Below are 9,741 nucleotides of genomic sequence, written 5' to 3'. Positions count from 1 at the left end.
AAGGCTTACTATGTGCAGAGCACTCTCTCAGTTGCAATGTAATAGTTGGGTAGATTAGATTCCTGCCCTCATGAAGCTCACGGTCTGGTGGACTCATTGGTGCATTTCTGATTTTGAGAGGAGGGTTGAGAAAAAATATTTCCTACTCCTTGTAAATACTTTGTGTCTGTCTCCCTCATTAAATTGTAAGCTCACTGAGGGAGGAATCAATCAATTGTATTTATTGAGCACTTACTGTGTGCAGAGCACTGTACTAAGCGCTTGGGAAGTACAAGTTGGCAACATATAGAGATGGTCCCTACCCAACAGTGGGCTCACAGTCTAGAAGGTGGAGACAGAGAACAAAACAAACATATTAACAAAATAAAATTAATAGAATATTAATAAATAATAATAATAAAATAAATAGAATAGATATGTACTAGTAAAATAAATAAATAGAGTAATATTTATTACTCTATTATTACTTATATTAAACAGGAACTTGTTTTGTTGCATGCTCCCATTCACTTACCTCCTAGCAGCCATCGGTGACGTGAGCCATGGTAACCCCAATGACAAGGGGCCAGAAAATGTCCTATTATTGTATTGTCATGGACAAAAGATTCAAGTGGGCTAACATCAACCTAGTGGAAAGAGCATGGGCCTGGGAATCCCAGCTCCACCACTTGTCTGCTATGTGATCTTGGGCAAGTCACTTAACTTCTCTGTGCCTGGGGTCCCTCATCGGCAGAATGGGGATTCAGTACCTGTTCACCCTCCTGTTTAGACCATGAGCCCCATGTGGGACCTAAATTTCTTGTATTCATTCATTTAATCATATTTATTGAGCACTTACTGTGTGCAGAGCACTGTACTAAGCACTTGGGAAAGTACAATACATGGCTTAGTGGAAAGAGCCCAGGCTTGGGAGTCATGGGTCATGTGTTCGAATCCCAGCTCCACCACTTGTCAGCTGTGTGACTTTGACAAGTCACTTCACTTCTCTGGACCTCAGTTCCCTCACCTGTCAAATGGGGACTAAGACTGTGAGCCCCACATGGGGCAACCTTATTACCTTGCATCTACTCCAGCACTTAGAACAGTGCTTGGCACATAGTAAGCGCTTAACAAATACCACCATTATTATTATTATTATTACGATATAGCAATAAAGCATGACAACCCCTGCCCATAATGAGCTCAGTCTTACCCCAGTAATTAGTACAGTTCTTGACACACTGAAAGTGCTTAATATCACATTTATTATCAGTAATTTCAACAGAGAGAGACCTCAACAACAAAATGCTTAGGATGAGCAGGGTAAGCTCATCGTGGGCAGGAATCGCGTCTGCTTATTGTTGTATAATACCAAGCAGTTAGTACAGTGCTCTGCACACCATAAGCATTCAATAAATATGATTGAATGAGTAAAGGACAAGGGAAGCCCAGAGTTCCTTGTGCAGGACTGTGGTCTTAGCATGGGGACCATGTGATTCTTTTGGTTGTTTTTAGGAGCACAAGGCACAACAGAGTTTGTGCTTCAGCCTCTGAAGAAAATTTCTGGAACATGCAGTGACTTGAATACTTGCCAACACTCTATTTTTCCATTACCATAGTCTACCTGTTGAATCTTTGAAACATTAGCATCTGTGTGGTTCCCACACTGAAAGAGCAGCATCTCCAGTGGAAAACTTTCCATTTCCTCCTTTTAATATTTCTCTCTCCAAATAGAATCTTGAAGAGTCTTTAGCTCCATCTTCTCCACCACCCTCAGTTTCTTCCCTTATTTTTAATACAGAAGGACATCCTTCTCAAAGGGAGGGCCTCCAACCCTCTTTTTAAAAACCCATCCGGTCTATCAGATGAGGTGAAAAACAAAAGCACAGTCATCGTTACAAGTTGCTGAACCTTGAAAGCATATTAATTCAGTGGGATAAACGGCAGTTAAATAACTTTTATCAAGTAAACTGGGTTAGGGGGTTAAGAGCAAGAAAAAATCCTTAAAAAACATGCAGAGGGTAGCAGTTTATGTGTCAAGAAAAACTGAGAGGATTTCTGATACTCTGATGTCTAGCAGATAGCACTTAAATCATTTTTCTCCAAACTTCAGTCATAAAACTTCAAAGAGTTATAGCCATAATACAAAATTTTAGACTAAGAAGTGTCGTTTGAAGTTATTTTATTGGATTTAGCTGTAAGGGTTCCAATTGATTTGTCGTAAGATTAAAGAACAAAACTTTATTTTCGACGCTTTGTCAGAAAAAAACTTACCTTCTGTTGGTCGTTCTGCCAATATGCCTAGAGGGGATGATGATGTAGACCCTGATATTATAGGCCTTATATAAAGTGAATGGAGTTTACATCTCCTGCTGTTTGGGCTATGGTTAAAATCTGTCACCAAAGTGGCAGTGATTTATTAAATGTTTAATGAAGTAAGACAAAAACTTAAGGAACCACAAACAGCAAAGTAGATTCCATTAAATTATAATGCTATGGATTACTTGCCACTTTTTCTCTACTTTTCACTAAAACTGAGAAAAACAGTTAGAAATCAGGAAGCATCAAAAGATTGTTGAAAGTCAGTGGTCATGTTAACAAAGGCTCTGATTTTTGATGCTTTTACTTCTCCTTCCTGAGAAGAGGAGTAAAAAATATAGGCTCCTGAGAAAGCTCTCCATTTAATTTTCAATTAAGAGCAGCTAACAAATGGATATTACCTGAGTAAAGCTGAGTGTGGTCTTCAGCAGATTCTATTCAGAAGTGTAAGATTAAATGTACTGAAGTGATCCAGCTATTCTCTGATATTTGATAGCAACCTGCATCGAATGAATTTAAGACTGTCATTCGCAAGCAAAACATATGAAGTCTTAAGAGAGGGGTGCATTTACAGCTGGAATTTATTTATCTTTAAAGTGGTTTGTAAATTTAATCACTCACTTTCTCACCCAGACTCATGATTTTCATTGAGAATGTAAGGAATTTGTGTTGGTGCCTACTAGTTGATTAGACCATGTTAAAATTGATAGCAGTAATCATATTTATTAAAAAAATTACTGTGTACAGATCACTCCCCTAAACCAACAATTAACTGTGTGCAGATCACTCTTCTAAGCACTTGCGGAGAATACACAGGAGGGAATATTGCTTATGAACCATTCTGCATTATTTTGTGCAATGATTATTTAAGTGGTAGCCAAAGATGTTTCCTTTAAATTGTGTTTAGTCACTTTCCATTGTGTCCAATGTATTGTGCTGTTTGATTTCTTGGATTCTTTGTGTATGCCTTTAAATCAAAACAGGAGCAGCACAGCCTAGTGGAATAATAATAATAATAATGATAATGATAATAATATGTGTTAAGCACTTACAATGAGCCAGGCAATGTTCTGGCCATTGGGGTAGACGTAAGCTAATCAGGTTGGACATAGTCCCTGTCATCATCATCATCATCAATTGTATTTATTGAGCGCTTACTATGTGCAGAGCACTGTACTAAGCGCTTGGGAAGTACAAATTGGCAACATATAGAGACAGTCCCTACCCAACAGTGGGCTCACAGTCTAAAAGGGGGAGACAGAGAACAAAACCAAAGATACTAACAAAATAAAATGAATAGAATAGATATGTACAAATAAAATAAACAAATAAATAAATAGAGTAATAAATATGTACAAACATATATACATCTATACAGGTGCTGTGGGGAAGGGAAGGAGGTAAGATGGGGGGGATGGAGAGGGGGATGAGGGGGAGAGGAAGGAAGGGGCTCAGTCTGGGAAGGCCTCCTGGAGGAGGTGAGCTCTCAGCAGGGCCTTGAAGGGAGGAAGAGAGCTAGCTTGGCGGATGGGCAGAGGGAGGGCATTCCAGGCCCGGAGGATGACGTGGGCCGGGGGTCGATGGCGGGACAAGCGAGAGCGAGGTACGGTGAGGAGATCAGCGGCGGAGGAGCGGAGGGTGCGGGCTGGGCTGTAGAAGGAGAGAAGGGAGGTGAGGTAGGAGGGCGCGAGGTGATGGACAGCCTTGAAGCCCAGGGTGAGGAGTTTCTGCCTGATGCGCAGATTGATTGGTAGCCACTGGAGATTTTTGAGGAGGGGAGTAATATTCCCAGAGCGTTTCTGGACAAAGATAATCCGGGCATGAAGTATGGATTGAAGTGGAGAGAGACACGAGGCTCACAGTTTTAATCCCCATTTTATAGATGAGGTAACCGAGGCCCAGACAAGTGAAGTGACTTGCACAGGGTCACACAGCATACAAGTGGTGGCTCTGGGATTAGAACTCAGATCCTTCTGACTCGGAGGCCTGTGCTCTACCCATGCTGCTGCTCAGGGAATGGACCTAAGAGTCAGAGGACTTGGGTTCTAATCCTCACTCTGCCAGTTGCTTGCTATGTGACCTTGGGCAAGTGACTTAACTTCTCTGTTCCTCAGTTTCCCCATCTTGTAAAATGGGTCATTAATGCCTGTTCTCCCTCCTACTTAGACGGTGAGTTCCGTGTACAACAGGTACTATGTCCAGCCTGATTAACTTGTATCTACCCCAGCACTTAGAACAGTGCTTGACATAGAAAGTGCTTAACAAATATAATAATAATAATAATAATAATGAGAGAGTTGTTAGAGTTAAAAAATCAGGAAACATGTTTTAACTTGAACATCAAATGTTGAGTACTCTTCTGTATGAACACCCACTTCAGTTTTAATTTTGGGTGCATTTTGCCATAAGCAATATGCTTCTTGGCCAACTACACATCTCTTGCCTCTTAATGATCGTGCCTTCTATTCACTGATAATTTTCCTCTGCTCCTCCTCCCCTCCCCATCTCCCCTACTCCTTCCCTCTGCTCTACCCCCTCCCCGCCCAGCAGCACTTGTGTATATATGTACATATTTATTATTCTATTTATTTTATTAATGATGTGCATATATCTATAATTTTATTTATTTATATTGATGCTATTGATACCTGACTACTTGTTTTGTTGTCTGTTTCCTGACTTCTAGACTGTTGGGTAGGGATTGTCTCTATCTGTTGCACAATTGTACTTTCCAAGTGCTTAGTACAGTGCTCTGCACACAATAAGTGCTCATTAAATATGATTTAATGAATGATTAGGAGCTTTTCAGTTTAAATTTCTTGTCTTGGTTTTCCATCTAGGTTCAGAGTCATTTTTTATGCTTGAGTAGTAGAGATCTCAGTGTGGCTCAGTGGAAAGAGCACGGGCTTGGGAGCCAGAGGTCATGGGTTCTAATCCTGGCCCCACCACTTGTCAGCTGTGTGACTTTGGGCAAGTCACCTAACTTCTGTGTGCCTCAGTTACCTCATCTGTAAAATGGGGATTAAGACTGTGAGCCCCACGTGGGACAATCTGATCACCTTGTATCCCCCAGTGCTTAGAACAGTGCTTCGCACATAGTAAGCGCTTAACAATTGCCATCATTATTATTATTATTATTCTTATATCATGAGATACAGGAGAAAGTGAACTGAGTCTCTGGGATTTAACTTCTGACCTACATTTTATAAACTTTATTTTCAGATCCCTTGTTTATCGTTTTTATTGAGTGATGTTGATGATATAAATACCTTCCTAAAACTTAGATCAAAATGAAATCTTCAAGTTAAATCATAGTTCTTTTATAGATGAAGGGATCCTACCAATGTTCAGATTTGGGCCAGTCCATTAATGTTAAGCAGGCCTTAAGTTAACTTTTGGAAAAGGGAGACTGGTTGTTCTGTGAACTTCTTGCAGCTCTTTTTAGAAATGTTTTTTGTGTTCTATGATAAGATTATAATTCATTTATTTCAAAATGTAGACACTGATATTACTACTACTAATAATAATAATAGTGATATTTGTTGAGTGCTTACTATGTGCAGGCACTGTACTAAGCGCTGGGGTGGACATAAGTAAATTGGGTTGGACACAGTCCCTGCTCCACATGGGGCTCACAGTCTCAATCCCCATTTTACAGATGAGGCGAATGAGGCCAAGAGAAGTGAAGTGACTTGCCCAAAGTCACACAGCAGACAAGTGGAGGAACGGGGATTAGAACCCATGACCTTCTAGCTCCCAGGCCTGTGCTCTATCCATTATGCCATGATGCTCTTCATGCTGAATAAATAATAATAATGATGGCATTTGTTAAGTGCTTACTACATGTAGAGCACTGTTGTAAGCACTGAAGATATAGCAGCATGGCTTAGTGGAAAGAGCATGTGCTTGAGAGTCAGAGGTCATGGGTTCTAATCCAAGCTCCACTACTTATCAGCCGTGTGACCTTGGGCAAGTCACTTCACATCTCTGTGCCTCAGTGACCTCATGTGTAAAATGGGGAATAAGACTGTGAGCCCCAAGTGGGACTACATGATTACCTTGTATCTACCCCAGTGTTTAGAACAGTGCTTGACACATAGTAAGCACTTAACAAATACCATTATTATTATTATTATTATTATTATATTATATATGTGTATTATAATATATTAAGATATAAGGAGTCATATCCCCTGTGGCTAGATGCAACTAGTGGAGCTAGCCGAGTATCCTCATTTTTAAATCAATCAATTGATGGTGCTTTTTAATCCTTAGAGTGTGTAGAGCATTGTACTAAGCATTTGAGAGAGCATAATACAGTAGAGTTGGTAGTCATGATCCTTGTCCATAAGGAGCTTGCAACCTATTAGGGGAGATAGATGCTAAAATAAATTACAGATAGGGGAAATAGCATAAAATCAGGCTATGTACTTAAGTGTCATGGGGTGGAGGTAAGTATCAAAGTACTCCAGGGGCATAGATATGAGTCAGAAAGACTGAAGTCACTAATTTGTCCAAGTCAACACTGTTTTGCGCATGGGCCACTGACCAAACTTGGAATCTTCTCACTTCAAGTCTGGTTTCCTAATTTGAAATGGTTAGAACAGGCATGGTTGCAGTTAGTGCTTAGTACAGTGCCTGTTACATAGTAAAAACTTAACAAATAGCATTATTATTATAAAATGGATAAAGTGAGAGAAGATACTGGAAATGAAACATAACTCTTCACTAACTGCTGAGACTATTCATAATGAAATGAAAGAACCTGCCTTTTTATCCAAATCTGTCCTGATTCTCCAAAACATTTGCTTAAGTGCTTATTTATATTAATGCCTGTCTGCCATCTAGACTGTTAGCTCATTATTGGAAAGTAACATATCTAATAATTCTGTTGCTACTGTACTCTCCCAAGTGCTTGGTACAAGTACTCTGCACATAGTAAGCACTCCAATAAATTTGATTTTTGATTGATTGATAGTACAGTTCCCTGCACACAGCAAGTGCTCAATAAATACCACTGATGGACTGATTTGCACTTTTTTCTTCCCTGCCCTGTCTTAATCCTTGCTGTAACTCCAGTTGAAGTTATTCAAATGCAAGGATAGAAAGATCATGCTTGGCTCAGTGGCAAGAGCACGGGCTTGGGAGTCAAAGGTTGTGGGTTCTAATTCATTCATTCAATCGTATCTAATCTCAGCTCTGCCACTTGTTTTGTGACTTTGGACAAGTCACTTAACTTCTCTGTGCCTCAGTTCCCTCATCTGTAAAACGAGGATTAAGACTGTGAGCCCCACGTGGGACAACCTGACAACCTGGTATCTGTCCCAGCACTTAAAACAGTGCTTGGCACATAGAAAGCACTTAACAAATACCATTATTATTATTATTACTATTGTCATCATTAGTGGTTTTCACTGAGACTTACTGTGTTCAGAACACTGTCCTAAGCGCTTGGGAGAGCACAATGCAAGAGGGATGTTAGACATATTCTCTGCCCACAACAAGCTTACAGTCTAGAGGGTGAGACAGACATTAATATAAATAAATGATTTATAATACTCAATTTATAATTATATATGTAATTGCTGTGGAGTTGAGCTTGGAGCAAATATGAAATGCCGAAAGGTTGCAGAGCCAAGTGTATAGATGATTCAGAAGATATAGCTATAATTTTATTTACTTGTCGATGTCTCTTTATTTATATTGATGTCTGTCTCCCCCCTCTAGACTGTGAGCTCGTTGTGGGCAGGGACTGTCACGGTTTATTGTTGTAAGTACTTTCCCAAGTGCTTAGTGCAGTGCTCTGCACACAGTAAGTGCTTAACAAATCCGACTGAATGAATGGATAAATGAAGAAGAGAGAGGTAGCTGAGGAAAAGAGGACTTAATCTGGGAAGGCCTCTAGACAGATCAGCTTCTTATCACTAAAATTTCTCTCTCCCTTTGAACTCTGAACAGTCACTTAGGGACTGAGGAGGCTGGCAATCAATGGATTTTTCAGATGGTGCCTAGAGGCCCAAAGCTTGCAATCTGACTGCTTTCTCCCTTTCTGGGAGGGCAGCTGGAAAGAACCGCCAGTGGTCATTCTTAAAGGAAACCTTTTCATGGTTCTTACCAGCTAAATTGAGAAAACTCACAATCACCCGAGTCTACTCTCCCTTCTCTGTGGCACTGAATGAATATGTAATGACAGGAGAGATAGTCACAGATTTGATAGCTAATGGAGAAAAAAAGCAATTACATTGGGAAAGGATTCTTAAACTCTCCTCCCCAGAAAAGGAAATAGATTGTGTTGGGGTTTCAGGTTCTCACCACAGATCTAGTCCATTCGGGCTGGTTTAATCTCTTTGATGTATCTGCCTGTTTGATTAAGTGTTGGAATGGCTGACTCTGGGCCGGTTATTTTCCCATATTGGGTTTAGGTGTACACACTCTATTTTGTGTTGTTCAAGTCATTTTCTTTTACATCTCATATTCTGGTCAAAGGTCTTTTCACTACAATAAAAAACACATCATGATTGGTTCTAAGGAGTTGCAGACGTCAGGTCTGCTTCAGCTCCGTTAAAAATACTTCATTTTCCAGCATTTCATTACCCGCCCTCTACGGGCATTTCTTATTTTCCTCATCTCTGTGGGAATCATACTCAGCACCACTAGGGACAGTTTACCCACTGTTTCGTATTTTTCTTGGTCAATTAGTTAATTAGGGTTTCGTGCACTTATTTTCCCCTTCTTTTGGTGTGGATCCAAGAGAAATGTGAATGTCAGGAAGCACATTTAACACACACATTATCATGGATAATTAGGGATTCTGCACTAGATGGGAAAAAATCCCAAGAATCTCCAAAATCATTGAAGAGGCAAAACTAGGGGAAGATCTCATGGCTTTAAGCATCTTCCTTACTTCATTTACTGCTCATAAAAATCACAGAAATTGACAGAAAGTACAATTCTGTTGTATGTTGCCAACTTGTACTTCCCAAGCGCTTAGTACAGTGCTCTGCACACAGTGAGCGCTCAATAAATACGATTGAATTCACCTTTACTTTAGCAAGCATAAGGAGATGGACTGTGAATATTTCTGTAGAATGAGTTAAAGGAAGGTAACCTGTCAAGTGTGCTAAATTAAAATCTCTGCAAGATGGAAAATATATATTGGGGAATGTAGATAATCAATCAATTGTATTTATTGAGTAGTTACTGTGTGAAGAACACTGTACTAAGCACTTGAGAAAGTACTCTAACAGACACATTCCGTGATCACAATGAAGGCTACCTTCCTCATTGTGAAGCATATTGAAATAATTATTTCAAGCATGCCTTTTGTAATTCCTAGGTAGCACCTTCATGGTATTCTGTGTCTATTTTGTGTAACCTGCCTCCCAGTGGGTACTTTTTATCTAAACTAATTTTAAATATAGGCTAGAAGCACTGATGGGATGT

The sequence above is a fragment of the Tachyglossus aculeatus genome, chromosome 4, assembly GCF_015852505.1.
Source record: "Tachyglossus aculeatus isolate mTacAcu1 chromosome 4, mTacAcu1.pri, whole genome shotgun sequence".
NCBI lineage: Eukaryota > Metazoa > Chordata > Mammalia > Monotremata > Tachyglossidae > Tachyglossus > Tachyglossus aculeatus.
Note: the sequence above shows the minus strand (reverse complement) of the source record.